Here is a 23,206-nt window from a genome sequence, read left to right on the forward strand (position 1 = left end):
ACAGCATTATTTGTGTGTACCTGGGAACTCTGCCTGCAGAAACTTTTAGATCATTTGTGTTAAAAGGCATCTGGAAAAAAAATCATGCGTCTGAAGTCTCCCAAGTGGCAAAAAGACAGGATAAATCACGAGAACACTTCAGTTTAGGAATGGGGTAAAGAGCATGAAAAAAAAATGACAGAAACATGGGGATGAACTAGAATCTATTCCTCTGCCTTTGATTTCTGCCACTGACGACTGGTTCCTCTGCGGCTCATGGGTATGTCTTTTTAGCTTATTGGAATTGTATTTGTGTTTTGGAAATCCTTTGTGTTTTAGAAGTAGTTTGTGCTTTGGAAGTCTTTTACAAAATAGAAGTCCTTTGATTGTTTTAAATGTGGTTTACGAATGTTGTTTGGATTTAAATGTGCATCACTGAAAATTAATGAACTGTGTTTAAACTACTTTCCTAGCAAGAAGTTTCTTCTCCTTGGTAGGAGTGGTGAACCCACAGCTCAAATAGTGGGTACTGGCGGCTGAACTTGCTGTGGAGGATAAACAAGGAAAGGAATAGTCTTTGAAGGTTGGGTACAGTATAACCTCCCTTTAGTGAGGGTAACTGTAGTTATTGATATTGAATGGGCTGTAAATTTAGTCCACTGCAGCTTGGGTACTAGCCTACAAAGTACCCAGGACATCTTCAAGGAGCAGTGTCTCAGAAAGGCAGCGTCCATTATTCAGGACCTCCAGCACCCAGGGCATGCCCGTTTCTCACTGTTACCATCAGGAAGAAGGTACAGAAGCCTGAAGGCACACATTCAGCGATTCAGGAACAGCTTCTTCCCCTCTGCCATCCAATTTCTAAATGGACATTGAACCCTTGGACACTACCTCACTATTTTAATATACAGTATTTCTGTTTTTTGCACAATTTTGAATCTATTCAATATATGTATACTGTAATTGATTTACTTAATTTTGTGTATTTTTTTCTCTCTTCTATATTATGTATTGCATTGAACTGCTGCTGCTAAGTTAACAAATTTCACATCACATGCCAGTGGTCATAAACCTGATTCTGATTTTGAATAGTTACAGAGAGAGTGGAGAAGATGTTTAGCAGGATACTGTCTGGATTAGAGGGCGTGAACTATAAGGAGAGGTTGGACAAACTAGGGTGGTTTTCTCTGGAGCAGTGGGGACCGAGGAAACACCTGATAGAAGTTTATAAAAACTATGGGAGACAGGTGGCTGATCTCATTTGCCCGGGGTCAAAATGTCTAATACTAGAGGGCATGCATTTAAGGTGAGAGGGAGATGGGTGGAGCAAGTTTTTTTTTACACAAGAGTTTTGGGTGCCTGGAATGCACTGTCAGAGGTGATAGGGGAGACAAATGCAATAGAGGCCCTTAAAAGGCTTTTTTTAATATGCGTGGCCATTAATGTGCAAAAAATGGAGGGATATGGACCATGTTCAGAGAAAAGGGATTGATTATAGGTCTTTGAGGTGCTTCTTCAGCAGATGCTGTCTGCTACATTGCCCTTAATAAGTTCTCAAGGTATCTACTCTTAAAGGCAGCACTTCCAATAATGCAGTACACTCTTGATAATGTACTGTCATGTTAGCTCATCTTCCTGGAATAGCTTGGAAGTTTGGTTGATTGCAAAGCTTGGCAAAATGGAATAGTGTTTGTTTTTTAAAGTTACAAACAAAGTTGAATAACACAGAGCAACACACGAAATGCTGGAGGCACTCAGCAAGTCAGGCAGCATCTATAGAGGGGAGGAAACAGTTAACAGTTTAGCTGGGACCCTTTATCACACACACAGAATGCTGGAGGAATTCAGCATCTATGGAGAGGAATAAACTGTTGGTGTTTTAGGCTGAGATTTTATCAGCCTGAAGCATTGACTGTTCCGTCCGCTCTATAGATGGTGCCAGATCTACTGAGTTTCTCCAACATTTTGTGTGTGTTGCTGAAGATTTACAACAGAATCCCTTGTGTTTACAAATGGCTGGTGTTTTATGGTATGGATCTCAATTCTGAGTGGATCAGAAAACCGAGGAAAAGCAACTGGGTTGCACTTTTATGACACAGTGTCTTCAGAATACATATTGAAAGTACATCTGTGGAATTTTACAGTACCTGGTTGTTTTGCTTGCAAACTATAAGAACTACCACATTTCGTAAAAGGAATGGTAAAATGCCAGTAGATTCTTTGGATCACAACAGACTTAAAAGAATTACAGAAACATGAGCTATATTTAGGAATCAGTTTAAGAGGTGAGTACAGGAGTTCGATATATATTTTTAGACCAACCTTGAGTAATTTTCCTTCTTAGAGAGATTCCTGTGTGAATATTTGGGCTGGTTTGTGACATTACTTCCTACACCATCTTTTTAAAAAATTTGAATAAGTGGCGTTTTTGACTAGGTAGTGTGAAATCTGGAGGGTCTGTTCCTTCTGAGACTCTGTGTATGTGAAATCCATCTCAGCAAAAAGTCTCTTAGGCTATTTAAATCTGCCAAACAACGCAGAAAACTAGAGTAAGGATTAGGAAGACTTGTATCCATAGATGTGGTTGAAGATATTGATAATGTTAGGTACCTAAATTGCTTTTCATTCTTGCATTAATTCTCTTCCTCCTCTCTGTCTCCATCCAGTCTTCGAAAAAAAAGTTTGGAATGTGGGAACATATTGAATTAAATGAAAAATAATATATCATCAACAGAAAATTTTCCAGAAAGTTTCTTTTTGAATATAAAAAGTATTGGGTGAAATAGGTAGAGAAATAACACAGAACTGAATACAAAGTTAATCTTCATTCAGACAGCAGAACTCCTTTGTAGCCGCTTTCTCCATTCATCATGCATGGACGTGTGACATTTCATAATACATCACTGGAATTTTGGGGGATTTTGAAGTGATGTCACCCTGTCTGATTTATAGATTTCCAATAAAACTCATTCCTGTTAAAGATGAGGAGACCTTGCAGCTGTAGTCTTGTGTGAGAAGGAAATATGCATAGAATGCAAACTGGACAGAAATCAAACGCATGCCAAACTTTGGCACATAGACTTCGACTCAAATATTGACTTGGACGTGTTGTATTTATCTACAACGATTGTGGCAAGGCTTGATATAACACTGTCCTAAATATTTAGCAGTTCAAAGAACAGAAATCTACACACCTCAGGAAGGGCACAACCTTCTCACTCTTCAGAATATTTACTGTTAGTTCTCTAATTCGCTGAAACAAAATTTTTCCCCAAACAAACCCAACAGTTGTTTTACATGGTGGGAGGTCTAGGCTTGTATTACAGCGATATGTGGTGATACAGGCCCCTATCCGATGACAGTATAGTTGTGGAATTTAATACTACCTGGCTCATTTACCATACTGGAAGAATTACCATACTACTTGGAACGTGTGAGTCTGATAAAATACCAGTATCCCCTGCATTTCACAGCAAACAAATTTTGAGGGTTAATTTAAGTAAATAAGCTCATTATTGATTTAAAACTAATTCTGAATGATTTTCCTACTGCCTCTGCTTAGGGAAATTCCTACATGTACCCACCTGACCTCTGAAATGGTGTGTGCGTTACTGTTTTTCATTACTTTCTGGTTTGTAATGAACATACCATAACAAAGACGAGATCCATTTTGCCACCAGTTCAATGTGGAGAATTTCAAGGTGCTCTGTTTTTACAAGTTTCAAGTAGCTTCATTAACGGACTACCTATAGAATGTGAAAATGTACTTAATTGCACATGAAGGCACTTCTACAAAATCAGTGTTTCACAGTAGGGTGTCTCACTGTGCTGAAAGATGCATTACAGATAGGTACCCCATACTTTGCAATCAATTTGTTAAAATAACTCAAATCTTCCAAGCTCTTTTGGAAGTTTTGGTACATTTTCTTAGTAGGTTAAACTTCTTGTTTCAAGAGTGATTTGTTAAATCTTATTTAGTCACAGAGAGAGAAAAAAATCTTTTGAAAGGTTCAGGCTCCAAGCAATGTGAGCACGAGCCTCTATTTGCGCATTAAACCACATTATTATGGTTTCTATTTCTCTGGTAGCTTAAGCCCGAAGTATAATTATGTAAATAGTTTTATATAACTACCAATTATAATGAGTTAATTATATTTTACATGTAATTATTACAAGTTACAGTATTTGCCTGCTGAGTTATTCTTATTATTCAGATTTCAGATTTATTTATTTATCACATGCGCTTATAAGCATACAGTGAGATGCGTCATTTGCATTAACAACCAACGTAAGTTGGGGGCAGCTGCGACGGGGCATCATCAGATTCAGGGTCAGATTTATTTATCACATGTATATTGAAACATCGAATGAAATGTGTCCTTTGTGCTAACAACCAACAACCTAGGGATGTGTTGGGGGGGCAGCCCACAAGTGCCGCCACACATTCTGGTGCCAACATAGCACGCCCACAATACTCAGCAGATGAACACAGGATGCACCAAACAGAACACATCAAGCAACAAAACAACCACAGGCCCCTTTCCTCCCTCCTACCCACTCTCACGCAAGGACCTTCCTCCAAATCCAGGACATACTGCTGTGTAAAATTTAGCTTTTTAAATTCTTCCTAGTTATTTAATTATCGTATTGGGAATTGTAGGATTTACTGAGATGGACAGATAAATTCTCTGGTGGTTTCATGTCACTAAGAAAGTCCCACCGTGAGTCCTGGATTTTGATTTCAGTCTGAGTGATAGTAATGGAGTAATAGTAAAGTGATAGTAAACTGTTTAACTTTTAGGATGCAGGGATCCAGTCCTTCAGGGTTTCAGTCTTTGTCACTATCCTACTGGAAACCACCCAACCTGGATGCTTTCAAATGAGAATGTATGTGGAAGTGAGTCTGGGCACATGTTCATCCCGGTGTTTAGGAAGCTTCAGGATGTGGTTACCTGATTCTTCAGAGTAGATCACCCTTGAACTGCACATAATTATATCATAAAATTAAAAAAACAATTGCAAGCAGTGGAAATCTGAAATAGAACATTGAAGGTTGTAAGAAGTTCACTTTAAATGTGATAAATAAAGCCTCATGGTTCAGCTCCATGACTCACTGCCCTGGAGCAGGCATTTTGCTCCAACATCAAAAGACAGAAAATACATTTATATAATAGACTCTTACAACCTGATTTCTTGCTGACCCAAGGCAATCGGGCCTGACTTCTGGAGTTCCGTAACCTCTGCCCATTCCTTAAGCTTCTACATCCAAGACTGTACCCTACTAGGCCCCACACCACCAGGTTCAGGAACAGTTATTACCCTTCAAACATCAAGCTCCTGAACCAATGTGGATTACTTCAATCACCTCAGTTCTGATTGGATTCACAACCTATTGATTCACTTTCATTTATCAGTGTTATTTACTTTTATCTAATTTGCACAAGTTTGTCTTCCTTTGCACATTGGTTGCTTCTCATTCTCTTGGTGTAGTTTTTCATTGATTCCATTGAATTTTTCTGTTCTATGAGAATGCCTGTAAGAAAATGAATCTCAAGGTAGTATATGATGTCATATACTGAATGTACTTTGATAACAAACTTACTTTGAAATTTGAACTTTATTATCAAGCCATTCCTACTTAGAACTTGTCTAGCAAAGTCCATAATGAAAACTTTTGGTGTCAAATCATTTTTCAACATACTTCAAAATGAGACTCCTTTGTCTGAACCACTAACCTCTGATTTTGCAACCATTTCCTTGTAACGGAGGAAAAGGAGATGAACTGGCTCCATAATAAACATAGACTCAGTTGGAAATACTTAGCAGGTGAGACAGCATAGGTGGAATGAGAAACAGTTTCTGGTTTTTGGTCAAAGATTCTTGTCAGAACTGGGAAGGAAATGAAAAAAATTATTAGTTTAAGGTGCAGAGAAAGTGGGGGATCAATGGATAGGACAAGAGGAATATCTCTAATAGTGAAAACAGGGTTGACACGAATTCAAGTTGTACAAGTCGTCTGGTTCTTGAGTTAATGCAAATGTTAGAGAGTGAAAATAGTGCACTCAATTTTATGGCATGACAGTAGCTAGAAAATGACAATGGGGGAAAGGATTGTGAAAAGTGCAAAATATGGGTCTGAAGGACTTACCTGCTGGTCTGACTGTCCTCATGGACAGACAATAACAATCCAGTATTACAGGTGGAAGTGGCCGGTCTGATACAGGCACAGAAAGTGAGTTAGCTGAAGTTTTGGAAGGCAGCAGCATTCTTCAGGCTTGCTTTGGGCATCATTATAGGAGTGCAGGAGTGCTGGAGGGGAAGCCACAGTTCAGTATGAGAGAAGACAATTCAGAAGCACCTCTGGAAAATCTCTCATCGTCAGAGCAAATATCAGAGAAGTGGAGGAACTGGGAGAATGGAGTTATCCTAACTCTGGTGAGGGAGGAGGTATAATCAAGGTGGTAAGGGATGTTTTTCATGGCTCGTCTTCTGATAAAATGATGGAGAGATCCAGAGCGGGAAGTGATATTCGGAGATGGACATTGTGAAGGTGAGGCAGGGAGAAAATTAGCTGCAAACGCAATGGATTTATATTATTGAAGGAGGCAGCACCAGTTAAGTTATTGGTATAACATGATAAGAATTGAACAAAGGATCCTGAGTATGATTGAAACAGAACATGATCCACGTTTCCCACAAAATTGTCCGTAACTACACCTTTGACTTGAATAAAATGATTGGTATTGTTCATTGTGAGGATGAGTTCAGCTCAGCGAATGAGTGCATTGGTAGAGGGGATCTGCTAGTCCTACATCTTATGGTCTTATCGACTTATTTACCATCCTACTGATTGTTTAACCTAATGACTTATAATCTAGGTGGTATATCGCTGCACCTATCTAATCATAGAATACCTGGCAGAAAATGAGTCATCTGATTAAATTAATGTTTTATTGTTTAAAAACTTACAGAACCTCCAAAATTTTGCTGGAGCAATGAAAAAGACGAGAATAGAAAAGCAAGGATGTAGTGCTGAGGCTTTATCAGACATTAGTTGGACCACATTTGGAGTATTGTAAGCAGTTTTAGGCACCATAGCTAATGAAGGATGTTCTGGCATTGGAGAGGATCCAGAGCAGATTTCCAAGAATGATCTCAGGAATGAAAGGTTAAACATATGAGGAGTGTTTGAGGACCCTGGGCCTGTACTTGCTGTAGTTCAGAAGAATAAGGGGGTTCTTGTTGAAACCAACTGAATATTGAAATTTCTTTAGCCAGGAGGTGGTGAATCTGTGGAATTCATTGCCAGAGATGGCTGTGGAGGCCACGTCATTGGTTATATTTAAAGAGCCGGTTGATAGGTTCTTGATTAGGAAGGACATCAAAGGTTACAGGGAGAAGACAGGAGAATGGGGTTGAAAGGGAAAATAAATCAGTCACGATCGAATTGTGGCAGACTCAGTGGGCTGAATGACCAAATTCTGCTTCTATGTTTTATGGAAAAATATACCCAATCCCCAAAAGTTGGCGATTTTTCAAAGCGTCCTTAATGGCTTCTTGTATGTAAATCTATTCTTGTATCTACACCAAGCTTTTGAAACCTCTAAGTGGTTTTTGCCTATTGTGAACATGTAACTACTTGCTTACCTTGATGTGTATATTCATGGGGACTTACTTTCATTTGCATTCTGAACATGCTTCATCTGGTTTTTTTATTCGGTTGGTGTACAACTGTTCATAAACATCTGGGTGCACTGCATCTAGGTGTAAAGTGCTGATTCCAGTGTCTGCTGGCTAACTCATTTTCTGGTCCTGAAAATTGTATGAGGCCTACGGTGTTCCTTAAGGTGTCTGCAGCAAGAGAAACGTTGCGTCTTATAAGTTGTACAGATTGTAGTGCTGGTGAGTGTGTTACATGGCAATGATAATTTCTGTGAACTTATCCTAAATCCAGTGTGTGGATTTATTAATATTACATTATTCTGGAGTTCCCAGTTAATGGTAAGTGCCATTCTATGCTTGGTTATAATTTATGTAAAATACTGATGCAGGAAATTTAAAAATAGTAGTTCATGTTCTTATATCTAGAGGTTATCTAGCATGTTACTCACCACCTTTTGGTTGTTATGCTGTGAACGTATAAGTAATTTTAAAAAAGGCTTAGGAAGTATTGCACAAAAACTGATTAGCTCTTTCAGAACCTAGCAATAACCCATGATCAGAGAAAAACACTGTTTAATTGTTACTGACTTAGTTGCTCAACAAACAAAACCTTTGCAATGTTTAAGTCTGCCTCTGGAACCAAGGCCACCAGTGATGCTGACATGCTTGTGAGATACTTCATCTCATTTACACATACTTACGGGATTTCATAATTTTCCATTGAACTGGGGGTCAGGGGATTTGTTGTATGACAGTTGAGAGGATTTGGGTTTTTTTTTTGAAGAATAGCATTTGGAATTCTTTGCCACAGTCAGCCGTGGAGGCCAAGTATTTACGTATATTTAAGGCAAAGGTTGATAGATTCTTGATTGGTCTGGGCATGAAGGGATGTGAGGAGAAGGCAGGAGATTGGGGCTGAGAGGGAAATTGGATCAGCCATGATGAAATGGCAGAGTAGACTCAATGGGTCAATCTGCTTATGGTCTTATGGTCTATTTAAAATTGTATGCAGATTGGTTGACATCTTTTATGATACTATTGTCCTTGGTTGTTGATGAAAATAATTTTCCTAGTGTCAACATCAATCAAAAAGAAAACTATTGAGATTAAGTGCAGAATCTCACTAAAAAACTGAAGTATTGTTTGTGAATTGGATGAGCATTGATTGATCCGGGATTCCAAGAAATACGATATGCAAGGTGAAATCTGTGTAAGGTTAGCAGAATCACCCACCAATTTACTGGGAAGAAACGCAGTCTAGAATTCTATCATGAGCATGCTCCTAAGTGCATAAGCTTGCAAAAGGCTGATGATTTAGTTATGAGAACAGTTCTATCCATGATTAACATGGTGTCACTGTATGAATAGTAACACTAGTGTGCAGCAAGTGATTTATAACTTAGAGTTTTACTTGATCAAATTGTTTGATCTTAAATGGATTAATATTAATTTGTTTTAACAGAAGAACTGAAATTATTTTAACTGTGTATAAATGCAGTGACTTGCCACTTATTAAAATCTAGTGGCCTCTGCAGTTAATCAAAGTTGCTTCAGTGTCTGGTAGGCAATTGGATGAGCTAAGTTACAATTTAATGACATCCAAGGTGATTTTTTATTTTCTGCCTGCTCTCTGCTCTGAGGACATTTACGCTGTTTTTGTGCAGGTAAATCCAGGAGTGGGTTATACCTTTAAGTGCCATTTAAGGGAAGATGATTTAAAGGAAACACTGGTCTCTTAACCACTAATTGGAGAGCTATTGTTCAGTTCAGTGTATTGTCATTCAACCGTACACATGTACAACTCCAAGTGAAACAACGTTCCTCCGGACCAAAGTGCACAGCACAGTACATATAACACACACACACAACACACAAAATAATATGAATAAATAACGAAGCTCATTAACAAAACAAGTTAAAAAATAAACAGTATAACTCTACTGGTGTTTTTTCCATGATGAGATCTGAGTGGTGGCAGGGAGTTCAGTAGTCTTATGGCCTGCGGAAGAAGCTGTTTCCCATCCTAACAGTCCCTGTCTTAGTGCTCTGGTACTTGCTGCCTGATGGTAAGGGGTCAAAGAGAATGTGGGATGGTTGGAGGTGATCATTGTCACGAGATGTCTGTCATCTAATTAATACCTTCCATTTCTCTGTATCATGCCACCCAAATATACTTGAAGCTACGGTGCTGCAGTGCTTTCCAAATGCTTCTGTTAAAAAAAAGATACCAATTTCAAAACATTGTCAAATTGCCCTTGAGGTAAGGAAATGCACTCTGGCTGCCTCCAAATCATATTCCTGGGAAATATAAACACAAGAGATTCTACATTTGCTGGAACACTTGAGCAACACACAGAACATGCTGGAGGAACTTCGCAAATCAGGCAGTGTCTACGGAGGATGCTTCGTCTGAGACTCTTCATCGGGACTGGAAAGAAAGGGGACAGAAGGTGAGCAAGTGGGAAGAGCACAGGCTAGCAGGTGACAGGGTGAGACCACGTGTGTGGGTATTAATTACGAAGCTTGGAGGAGATAGGTGGAAAATGTAAAGGGCTGCAGAAATGAACAATCTAATAAGCTGATGGAAGAAGGGAAGGAGGCAGAGAATTCAAGGGAGGTGATGGGCAGGTGAGGAGAAGTGAAGGGGTGAGATGACAACCAGAATGATGAATAGAAAAGAGAGAAGGAGGGAAAGGGAAAAAGTGCCCAAAGTTAGAGAAAATAAATTGTTTACATCATCAAAGTTTGCTTCTTGAGAACTTTCCTGCTTAACTGAGAAGCAAGATTGAAGAAGTTTTAGATGTTGCTGAAGGTGAGTAAGGCTACTATGAATGTGGTACCATGGAGTCCAAAAAGCTTTAATGGTGAGCTCTATATAGTAAAGGAACTTGAACTTCAGTGACAGATCGAGAATTGAGTCTGCAAAACAAAGGTTCAGGTGTTTTTTCCTGTAGAGCTGTGATGGTGTTATCAATGGAACATTGCTGACATTTGCCTATTGATGCCACGGTCTTACATTGCTTCTCCCACCTTGACTTCCACTAAACAGCTTGTTGAGTTGGATGCTGAATCATTTCTCTATGTGCAGGACATGGAGTTGGGCTTCCATACGTCTGAGATCTCAGTATTCTTCTAATACTAACATTATGTGAAATAACAGGCTTTTGGTAAGTTGCCCTTCATTGGTTTATTTAAGTCCAGAAGTTGGGATGCTTTGTTGTAGTTGTACAATATATTGGTGAAGTTGCTTTGGGAATATTGCGTGAACTTTTTGTCCTTCTTTAGGAATTATGCCATGAAGCTGGAAAGAGTGCAGAGGAGACTTCTGTGTGCTATATGACTCTGTTTCTATGTGTATCCTTGAAAGTCATTTTACTTGTTGCTCACTGAGTTGGGCTCTGAGCTCTGGAAGTCCTTCCTTCCTAAGCTTTCCACCTCTCTAACTTGTTCCCCCCTCAGTTTAGTAATATAAAGGATTTCATAGACCATTTGGTCACCTGTCCTGAAGCCTAATTGTGCAGCTTGATGGTAGACACTCACTCCTGTGATATGAATGCAAATCAAAAAATACTGCAGATGCTGCAGAATCTGAAATAAAGACAGAAGATTGCTGGAAGCATGGCAGAGGTCTGATGAAGGTTCTTCAGTATGAATTGTTGTTACCCTTTAAGACATGCAGTGACATGTAAGTTACTGAGAGGGTGACCACCCATCCCTCCTTGATCGGAGCAATGAAGCCCAACAAAGATTTAATTACAGTCCTGCACTCTATTCCAATAGTTCAGCATTTGTCCATTGACTCCAAGCCACAAACTCTCCCCCCCCCCCCCCACCATGCTCTTTTAGAAGTCTCACTGATGAAGACAGCAGCTCCATCTGGGTTTTAACTTCTAACAAGCTTTGTATTTTATTTGAAATGACATCAATTATTCACATCGCTGACTCTTTCCCAACTCTTCTCAGCAGTGCTTATGCCTGCAAGACAGATACTGATTAAGCCCCACTCAATGTGGCAGGAAAGCCAAATCGCTGAGGCAGACATTAGTAAATGTGAGATGCTGCAGCAAAATGGAGACCCAGCAGGGAGAGCAGATGATAGAGATGTTGAGCAAAGCACAAAATGCTGGAGGAACTCAGTAAGTGAAGCACCATTTCTGGGAGGACAGTCCTGATCAAGGGTCTCAGCCTGAAATGATGGCTGTTCATTTCTCTCCATTGATGCTGCCTGACCAGCTGTGGTACACCAGTTTTTCAAAATTCAAAGTAAGTATATTATCAAAGAACAAATATGTCCCCACAGATGATGCTGAGATTTATTTTCTTGTGGGCATACTCAATAAATCCATACTAGAACTATTACCATAACAGAATCAATGAAAGACTGCACCAACTTGGAATGCAGAATGCAGGTGACATACCTTCAAAGACTGGAGGCCCAGAGGCAGTCTGGCCTGTGATTGGAGGCCTATTTATGAGTGAGGGTGTGGGTGGATGGGAGGGAGTGTGGAAGAGGAGCTTGTTTTGCTGTAGTTGTTTCGTTCTGGTTTTGTTGTTCTGCTGAACACTGTGGGCATACTATGTTAGTGCCAGAACTTGCAGGCTGCCCCCAGCTCATCCTTGGGTGTGTTGATTGTTAGTGCAAGTGATGCATTTCACTGTATGTTTCGATGTACATGTGATAAACAAATCTGTACCTGAGGTACTGGGGGAAGCGGTGAAAATGTTGGGAACAGAATGCCAGAGGCGGTGCCTGTGCAGGAGCGAGGTGATGGAACGAGAGACAAATTGTGAAGTGCGGTCATCTGTAAAATTGCACAGCCAGTAGATTTTCGCTGTTGGAAAATATAGTGAAGTTATAGCTTTAATATAGCAGTTAAATAACTTCCACTTCCACATTACAGCTAGTTTTATTATACTTAAGACAAGGTTGGATAGATTTTTGCATAGGAGGGGAATTAAGGGCTATGGGGAAAAGGCAGGTAGGTGGAGATGGTGGCCAGATCAGCCATGATCTTATTGAATGGCAGAGCAGGCTTCACAGGCCAGATGGCCTACTCCTGCTCCTGTTTCTTATGCTCTTACGTTAGTTGAGCTGGAATTTGTTAGGAACCTTGTTTTTGATACAGAGTAAGTGATCAATGAGTTAGTTTATTTTTATCAGTGGAAATTTCCTCTTTTTCTGCAAGTGTTAACTCCTTTACTGGGTGCAATTCCACCGATATGAGTACATTCTGTAGTATGTTTGGTCAAGTAGTCTTGTACAGTTAATTCACGTAGGCCGATGAAGAAGTAAAAAGATTGTTTAAACCTTATTCAGAATCAGAACCAGGAATAGTGTGTTGCATAATTTTACATTTTTGAACTAATATTTACCATATAATTATTTAATGCTACGTCTTGGAAACTGAATCAAAAATGTATCAGTTTTCTTGGCACATAATGAGTGCAAACAGTTTGTGGATGTTTTGAAATGTTTGTGCCAGATTCTGGCAGAAATCTTGCCCCTGGAGAATTTGGGATTGGCACATGCTAACATAGTGTCATTTTGTGCAAGTGGAATTGCCATAATGTACTCAGGGATCTACTGACTTACAATGTTTCTTATGTGCAATAAAATAAAGACCAAATTGAAGCTATCTGTGACTTAAATAGTCCTGCCTGGGATATCAAATTTTCATCTTCGCTGAGTCCCTGATATTAATTTCCACGTGTTGCTGTTTTGCACCGACACAGATCACTTCAGGGCAAGGTGGTGTGGTCTGTGGTTTCGATGTGATCAGGCTGCCTCATAGCCTGGAGGCCCATCGCACACTGTGGCCCCGTTGAGTCCTCCCCAATGACTTACTTGCCTCCCTCCCTTGCCACTTCTGTGACCTCCCGCTTGACCTTCCAGACGACCATAGAGAGTTCACGAGCTGCACTGACCTGTTTCCCTGCTGGCAGGGCACAGACATCGTCAGCTCAACAAGCAGCTGTCATCTGTCAGTGTGCAGTTCATATTCTGTTCTCCCAAACGGCAGGAGAAAAGTGATTCGTTCCGGCAAGGTCATCCTGACTTCATGATTTTTATTTGGTGACACCCTATTATGCCCCAACTTTCTAACTTTTTTATTAGAGATACAGCTTAGTAACAGGTCCTTCCAATCCAATGAGCCTGTGCCACCCTAATTACATCCATGTGACCAATTAACCTATCAACCTGCACTTCTGTATAACGGGGGAAGAAACCGGAGCACTCAGAGGAAACCCATGCGGTCACAGGGGGAACGTAGGAACTCCTCACAGACAAGGGAGGAATTGAACCTGGGTCTCTGGCGCTGTTATAGGGTGACGCTACCATGCCGTGTTGGGGTCTGAAAGCAGTGCAGAGGCCAGAGTGTTCAACCCACTTGAGTTTGCAATCGTGTTAGAGCTTGAGGGAGTGCACCACCTGCTTTGAGTATGTGCTGCAACAAGAGAGACTGGACAGGAGGGCAACAAGCACTGGCAGAGTCATTCCTGCGGCCTGACCAATATGCACCTGCCCTCCCTCAGCATCAGAAGCCTGTCAGTAATTCAATGTGACCACCTACTTCCACCCTGCCAATCTTAATTATCATTGCCACTAGCGTCTGAGGAATATAAGTACATTTGCTAAAACACATTAATAGTAATGCAGCTTGTGGTCATGACCTGACTCAGTTCCTTGGCAGCGAGGCCTAGTTTATTGGCTGGTGTTCTGACTTCAAAATTCAAAGTTTGAAGTAATTTGATTGTCAAAGTGCACATATGTTGCACAATTCTGATTTGATGGAGAGACAGGCGTGAGAGTACGGAGGAACATCTGGAAACTTCTGAAATGCCCGTTTTGCTGCCGCTGCAACTGTGTGGTAACCGGAATCTCCGGAGCAGAAGGCCCTGAAATCCTTGGCTTTGCGTGTTTCAGCAGCCGGGACGAGGTCAAAGGCGCTCGGCAGAGGATGGCGCTCGGGAGGCTGTATCGGAGGGCTGGTTGGAAGCTCGAAGTTTTGGGACGGATGGACTCAGTATCGGCTGTGGTCGGCTGCTTCCAAGGCATCGGCAAGTTGACGGTGCCTGGAGGTTTATGGCAGGGAGTTTCTCCCTTTTGTTACCTGCTATCGGGGATTTGGGAGTCGATCGACTCGGGGACTTTTGAGACCTTATTTACTGTGCCCATGATTTGTTCTTCATCAAATTATGGTATTGCTTTGCACTGCTGTAACTATATGTTATAATTATGTGGTTCTGTCAGTGTTAGTCTTTGGTCTGTCCTGTTTTCTATGATATCACTCTGGAGAAACATTGTATCATTTCTTAATGCATGTATGCATTTCTAAATGACAATAAAAGAGGACTGAGTGTTCTCCTAATCTAATGTTGTCTTATGCTACCTTGAGCTTCTCAGAGGATTGCCACCTTGTTGCGGCGGAGAGGCTTGTGAGTTCCTGGGTTCCTGAGATCCTGAGAGTGATGTTGCCTGGAATTCAGCTGTCTGGTGCTTAGCTCCTGGTAGGTTTGCCCATAGTGGAAAGGTCAAGGGGGAGGTTTCAGTCAAAGAGTGATCCAACCAAGATGTCAACAGTGGGGCAGGTGGAGGATGATGAAGAACATATTACAACGACAATGAAGGTAGAGGAAGGCTACAGAGGTGAAGGGTCTCCAGTTGTCTTCATCCCATTAGACCCTGACCTTGATCTGTCATGACCCGTGTGGTGGCTGCCTGTGCATTAACAAAGTCAGGCGCAGGCATTCTCCATTAAGGAAATGCACCCTAACATTCCTGATTACATTCTGTGGCGATCAGCCATTGGCGAAGTGGGCAGGATTGTTCCGGGATCAGCCTCTACAGCCACTCGACTACCTATCAATGGACAACTTCAGGAGAACATCTTACTTGACTCGAGTGATCACACTGCCACCTTGAGATTAACTTTCTTGTAGTGAATTGCGGGGAGAACAAAGAAATAATTAGTGGGTATGGGAAATTACAAGCCTGAGGTGCAAAATCAGTAAAATGTGTGCGCAACCATCCCCTTCCTTCCCTCCTCTTTCTCTCATCCTACTTTATTGTTTTGAAAAAGTGGTCTTTCTATTTATTATTCCACAAAGGGAAATATCAGTCAGTTACCCATTCAATTAGAAAATTACACCAACAGTCACGTGTGCACTTACTTTGTATTTCCTAACTTGGATCCTTACTAGAAAACCCATTAAACGTGGCCTCCAATATGTCACTTCTGCCATCGCATGACAGAAATGCTTTTATGAGAAATTTATTATTTATGTAAAGCATCCACTTTATTTCCATTAAAAGTTTCTTGGGAAATGTGATGTAGTGAAGATCCATAAATGTTGGCAGGGTTAAACAAAGAGGGTGGATGGAGGTTCACGAGTACCATGATTATCAAGGGTTCATTTTATGGCAGAGAATGCATGTGCAGTACAACTCCGATATTCGTGTTCTCAACATGCACATGTTGGAGTCAGTGACCTATTTTGTTGCTGAGCACTTAATCTAATGCTATGCAAATATACATACACAAATTAAGCTAAAGTGCTTGCTTGTAGTTGTTCCCTTTCTGCCACATTCTGGGTTCTGCTCCCTTCCTTTCCAGTCCTGATGAAGGATCTCAGCCCACGGCATTGGCTATTTATTCCCCTCCATTGATGCTGTTAACTTGCTGAACTCCTCCAGCATTTTGTGTGTTGCTCAAGGTTTGCAGCATCTGCAAAACCCCTTGAGCTTACAAAGTGAAACTCCTTTAGTTCCAGCATTTTTAAAGACATATTTGCGTAAGGACTGCATGCAATCTTGCTTTCCAAAGAAAAACAGAGTTTTGTTTTATTTATGCTCCCATTCACTCTAGGCAGGAAGCATTAGTGGGTGTGTTATAAACAATTTCACTGCCCGGATCAGGCACTCTTAATGACTTCAGCTGGGTGGCCCTTAAAGTAGCTTTCCTTCGAACCTAGAGGGCGAGCTGCATTTTTCTTGATGCTGATTGATATAAGATGTGAGGAAGCCACAGAAAGGGGAGGGCGATTAATGGGAATGAACGGTAGAGGGGTGGGGGAAGCATCTCACGTATCCGGGTAGGGATAGGGTCCCTCCTCTCCTTAGCACGTGACGAGCAAGAAAACAGCCAAGTGCGAATAAGATTGCAGCACCCAGCAGCCAAGCACATGCAGTCAGATGCCAGAGAAAATAGAAAACAGTGCTTGTCGAGGAGCTGAGTGCGACAGCACAATCCAGTTAGTTAGCAGCTGGGCTGCACACTTCAGAACAGCGGTTAGCCACACTGCCTCCTCCACCCCCTGCAGTAAAAGCCAGTAGGTGATTACACTAATTAACAGACATGCGGGAATGATAACCTTCTCAGAGAAGATTAGCTCAGGGCACCAGCTGCCCTGGACAGAGATTCTAAGGAAGCAGTCAATGCTGAAGTGAACTGAGGGAAAAAGCCATGGGATTCACGGAAAAACAGCAGGTACAAGGAAAAACTTTTTGGACTGTGAAATACTTTGGGCAGCAGATTAAGCTGCATGAGTGAGTGCCTTGTTTTGCCCATATTTTAAGAGTTCAATTCATTCCAAATTTATGACCGACTGATGTGGAACAATATTACCTCAACTAAACCTTTGGTTTCCTCAGCTGTTTAACTGTAGACGGAAAATACATTTGTGTAATAGATACTTTCCATGTTTAAGTAATGTTGGTTGGCATAAATTGATTTTCATTCCGTTGCCTGTTTTATTAATAGTGATTTTAACCTTGCCCATTTGGGAAAAAACAGGCAGTGACCCTCTGATCCACTGACACTAACATAAAGTATTCTTAACCTGCTGTTGCAGGCTTGTGTAAAACCCTTAGAAAGATTCCTGATATGAATATGCATTATCTGATTGAATTCGTATGTGCTTCAGTGTGATTATTGCCTGGACCTGCATAGAGGACAAAAAACTCCATCCTCGTCATCAAACCAAACATGGGAAAACCTGAGGCAGAGGCTTCTGAGGTTATTTACATTTGTTTGGCTTACTCGAAGCAGTTCAAAAGTTCCTTCGCTCCCCTGCACAGATGGTTGCTTGACTGATTTCTCTCTCCATCCCGTGCTCTTAGTTATCTGTGTGTAACCATTCTATTTGGTGCTTGCTGCCTGAAGTTCTTCTCCCAGCTGTTCCCTTGCGCAGAACAGGATAGAAGCTGACAGTCGGCCTCTCAGGCTGTACCCTGCAATGTTGAAGTCTCTTGATTCCCCGGAGTTAACATTTAATGCCCTGTGTATTGAAAAGCCTCCGGACATGCAGATGCACAGAGTGAAGGAGCTGAATCGGGTTTGTTATCATAGACACATGTGAAATTTGTGGCTTTGCAGCAGCACTACAGTACAGGACATAAAATATGCTATAAATTATAAAACAAAATATTTATTTAAAAATTAATTAAGTAGTGAAAAAGAAGAGCGAAAATAGTGTAATAGTGTTCATGAATTCATTGTCCGTTCAGGAATCTTTTGGCAGAGGGGCAGAAGCTAAAGCATCGAGCGTGTGTCAGCTCCCCCAGAGCTTCGGCTACCCAAACTCAAACCTGACCGCTTATGCTGTCTTTTGTGGAGCTTGCACGCTCTCCCTGTGACCACAGAGCTTTCCTCCGCATGCTCCAGTTTCTTCCAGCATCCCCCAAAAAAGTTGCAGGTTGAGTTAAGTCACAGCTGCTGAGTGTGCAGGTAAGAGACCGAATCTGTGGGGGTGTGGGGTGGGGAGGAGAGAGGAGGAGTTTGAGGGAATGTGGGAAGAATAAAACTGATTAGAATGGGATTCTATAACATCAACACTCTGTGATTGGCATGGAGCCTAAGTTTCCATACTGGTTATTGGTATGACTTTATGAATAGTTGACTACTTATTCAGGGCTTGGATCTATAGTTGTTTGAACCAGAGAGGTACAAGAATGAGACAAAAAGGTGGGCAAAGCACAAAATAAGCCTTGATGGTGCAGTCGTTTGGTCAGCTCTTGTAACACAATGTGGTGTTTGGGTTGGGGGGGAGTAGGTTCTTGGCAGAGTCGGAATTATTGACAGTTACTACCCTTCAACCATCAGGCTCTTGAATAAAAGGGGATAACTACACTCACTTGCCCAACCATTGAGATGTTACCACAATCGGTTATCTCAATTTAAGGACTCTCTATCTCATGTTCTCATTAGTTATTGCTACTTATTTATAGTTGCATTTGCAGTTAGTTGTTTTCTGCACTCTGATTGATCTTTCATTGATCCTGTTATAGTTACTATTCTATACATTTGCTGAGTATGCCTGCAAGAAAATGAAGCTCAGGGTTGTATATTAGTGATGTATATGTACTTTGATAATAAAATTTACTTTGAACATATGTTATGAAATATGTTGCTTAGCAGCAGTATAGTACAATATGTAAAATATACTGTAAACTATAATAAGAAAAAATATTCAAAGTCAATTTTATTATCAATGTACATATATGTCACCATATACAACCCTGAGATTCAATTTTCTGCAGACATACTCAGCAACTCTATGGAATACTAATTATAACAGGATCAGGAAAGATTAACCTAAATTTTATTTTACTTGTGTGTGTGTGTGTGTATATATATATATATGTGTATGTGTGTGTGTGTATATATATATATATATATATATATATATATATATATATATATACACACACACACACACACATGGGATCGAGAATTATGTTTAACTGTGAGTGGGAAACACATTGGTGATTGCACTGTCATGTCTTTATATATGGGGAGGAAACGGAAAGTGAACAAGCTCATTGAATTCCATTGTTGGGAATTTTATCAGTGCTAACTTCACTGATTTCCTTCAGTAGTGTTCCATGAAAGTAAAGGGAGCTCTCCCAAAGGTATATTTAATCACATTCAGAGAAATGCTGACTTCAAACTGAAAAGCAGTGTTATTGTCTCACTTTTGACTTACCTTGTTTTAGGACCAGTGTTTGCCAATTTTGTGAATTTGTTATATTTATGTGTTGGAAGAAATAGAGTAATTTTGTGTACGGTCAGAGGGAGAGCACATTCTTCGATTTCCATTCTCTGCCAGGAATGAGGAGTGACTGCTCTGAACTGTTTGTGTGATGAAGAAGCTGAGTGCTCAACTGCATGCACACAGGTTGCGAACTTGCACTGCAGAAAAATATCTTTGCTGCAGCTGGGCGAACTCTGACAGCTAATAATCAAGTTTGTTAGCCAGTCAGTGTCACTAATAATAATTGTAGAAAGAATATTAGTTTGCTTTACTTCAGTGCATGAATAATCCATGTATCAGGTCTTATTGCGAGGAAGGGACAATTGTAATTACTGCAATAAAATGTTTGCTATTCAGCTTAAGTACCTTGCAAGATATGTTATCTAATGTCCTGCTTAACAAGAAATTTCCTAATGATAATCTTTATTAACTTTAGATTTGTCTATGTCAGCACACATTTCTGGCTGGTTTCTCTTGTTCTACCCTTCATAAACCTGATGTTTAAAACTACATCTACCCACATCGTTCCTCCTCTCAATTGTCTCACCTTCCACTGCATCCTCCAGGAGAGCTCCATTTGTGCCTTTTTGATCATGCCACCATTGATAAATGTACCTTAACCTGTCAAGTTCCTAATCCTTGGAATTTCTTCTTAAACATTGACAGATAAGGTCATAAAGAGAGCTTTTGGCCAAGAGTTAGGGTGTTATGTTGTATTAAGACATTAATGAAGCCAGATTTGAAGTATTGTGTGCAGTTCTAGTCACCTACCTACAGGAAAGATATCAATAAGATTGAAAGAGTGCAGAGAAAATTTACAAGGAGGTTGGCGGGACTTGAGCTGAGATAAAGGGAAAAGTTTAGAAGTTTATTAGGACTGTTTTCATTGGAGTGTAAGAGAATGAGGGGAGATTTGGTAGAGGTATGCAAGATATGAGGAAACAGATTAGGTAAATGCAGGTAGGCTTTTTCCACTGAAGTTGAGTGAGATCAGAAGTCATAGGTTTAAGGCGTAAGGTGAAATATTTCAGGAGAACTTGAGAGGATCATCTTCGCTCAGAGGATGGTCCAAGTGTGTAATGAGTTGTCAGCAGAAGTGGGTTCAGTTGAAACATTTAAGAGATGCTTGGATAAATATATGGATGCTAGGCACATGGAGAGCTCTGGTCCAGGTGCAGGTAAATGGGACTAGGTTAAATAACAGTTTATCATAGACTAGACAGGCTGAACGGCCTATTCCTGTGTTGTAGTGCTGTATGATCCTCTTTCTAGTCTACAAAATCTCTTAGAAACTGCTACTTTGACCAAGCTTTTGGCTCTCTGACCAATAATCTCCTTGAATTTCTTGATGTCAAATTTTGCTTACTGACCCTTCGTGCATCTTTGGGTATTTCCATCTATTTCATTTTCCTAGTATTATAAATTTAAGGAGCTGCTGCATCAAAGACACACAGGATGCCATTATTTTCACTTCACTTCTCCTTTTAGAGCTTTGGTTGTCCGTGTGATCCCTGAAATCCCCAAGAAAGAACTTGATATTCAGTTTTCCTCATTCCCTGTCACTTACCTCATAACTGTCCCTAATTGTTGTCGTTGTCCTGAGCCCCTATCACCACTTTTTGATCCTTTGTTCTCCCTTTTCCCATTAGTTCAATGCTCTAGAATCCATTGGTACAGGTAAAATGCCTTTAATTATAAAAAAAAATGGCCAAAGATTTATCCGGCGACAGGCTTTGATCTCGCCAGCCCTTGTTGTAATCAATCCCAGGAGTGCTTCAAGCAGCCCTAAGGAAATGGAAGACGGTGCCATTGAAAGTTCGGGAGAAATTTAAAATAATTGTTTTATGTTAACAAATGTCACGGAAGTTCAAGTAGACCAGAATCGGACTTCTAGAATATCTCAGATTGCTTTGGATGGCAATGGAAGTATTTTCGTTGAGGAATTGTTACTACGATAGTTGTTTGCAACTTTGACTTTAATGGTGAAATTTTCTGAATCCTTAAAATTTAGCTTACTAATGATACTGTATTAAGATATCTTTTTGAGATACCAGAGGATATCTCTGTAAACTACTGGAAGTTTGTTGATTAGTTAAACTAACGAAATACTTAATTAAGCAGAGTATTTCCTTCTGTGTGAGCCCATTCACAGATAGGAACCATTTCAAACCAGTTCACAACTAATGCAAGAACAATGGAGAACAGATTTTCAATTTTAGAAGCAGTCCACACCAATATTATATAAACCAGGTATAAGACCAAAAGATATAGGAGCAGAATTAGGCCACTTGGCCCTTCAAGTCTGCTCTGCTATTTCATCATGGCCGATCTAATTTTCTTCTCCTGCCTTCTCCCCGTATCCCTTCAGGCCTTGACCAATCAAGAATTTATCATTCTCTTCCTTAAATATACATAAAGACGGCCTCCACAGCTGCCTGTGGCAAAAAAAACCCCCACAGATTCTGCACTCTCTGGCTAAAGAAATTCCCCCTCATCTCTGTTCTAAAATGATGCCCTCTATTCCGAGGCTGGTTGATTGATCTTAGACTCGCCCCACCATAAGAAACATCCACTCTATCAAGGCTTTTCACCATTCAATAGGTTTCAATGAGGTCACCCCTCATTTTTCAAATTTTAGTGGAGAGAGGCCCAGAACCATCAGAGGCTCTTCATATGACATGCTAGAATCTTTCTTGTAATACCATGGGCTCGTAGCTTGTTAAGCAGCCTCATGTGTGGCACCTTATCAAAGGCGTTCTGAAAATCCAAGTGCACAATATCAACAGATTCTCCTTTGTCTATCATGCTTGTTACTTCTTCAAAGAATTCCAACAGATTTGTCAGGCAAGATTTTCTGATGAGGAAACCATGCTGACTATGGTCTATTTTATCATGTACCTCCAAGTGCTGTGAGACCTCATACTTAAAAATCGACTCCAACAACTTCCAAATCACTGAGGTCAGACTAACTGGCCTATAGTTTCCTTTCTTCTGCCTCTCTCCATTCTTGAAAAGTGGATTGTCATTTGCAATTTTCCAGTCTTCCAGAACCATTCTAGAATATAGTGATTCTTGAAAGATCATTACTAATGCCCCCACAATCTCTTCTGCCACCTCTTTCAAAACTGTCGGGTGTACACCATCTGGTCCAGGTGACTTATCTATCTTCAGACCTTTCAGTTTCCCAAGAACCTTCTCTCAACACCCAATCCAAAATAGCTGATCTTCTAATGGGCTCAGCCATGAGCTGTTCTGAAAAGCCATCTCGTTGGCACTCTAAAAATTCTTTCCTGTAATCTAGTATCAGCCTGATTTTTGCAATTTACCTGCATATTGGAGTTTCTCATGACTATTGTAACATTGCCCTTTTGGCATGCATTTTTGATCTCGCATTGTAATTTGTAGGCATCATTGTTGCTACTGTTTGGGGGTCTGTATACAACTCCCATTGGGGTCTTTTTACCAACATCTTTGTCTGAGTTCTTACCAACATCTGCCTCTACAACCTCTCCACTAACTGTTCTGGCACTCT

At 40.6% G+C, this 23,206-nt stretch overlaps 1 protein-coding gene across 5 annotated transcripts in view; it reads left to right on the forward strand.

Moving 5' to 3' along the window:
• pdzd2 (PDZ domain containing 2) overlaps positions 1–23,206 on the forward strand; it is a 485,375-nt gene that overhangs the window by 151,390 nt on the left and 310,779 nt on the right. Inside the window, exon 1 of one of the 5 annotated variants that reach the window (XM_072252382.1) lies at positions 16,870–17,129. The exons of the other annotated variants lie outside the window; for them this stretch is intronic. The gene's annotated coding sequence lies outside the window, so the exon portion shown is untranslated. Of the gene's footprint in view, positions 1–16,869; positions 17,130–23,206 lie in introns of those variants that run through there. 5 annotated transcript variants of the gene reach the window in all.

This window comes from Mobula birostris, chromosome 3 (genome assembly GCF_030028105.1).
Source record: "Mobula birostris isolate sMobBir1 chromosome 3, sMobBir1.hap1, whole genome shotgun sequence".
Classification (NCBI taxonomy): domain Eukaryota; kingdom Metazoa; phylum Chordata; class Chondrichthyes; order Myliobatiformes; family Myliobatidae; genus Mobula; species Mobula birostris.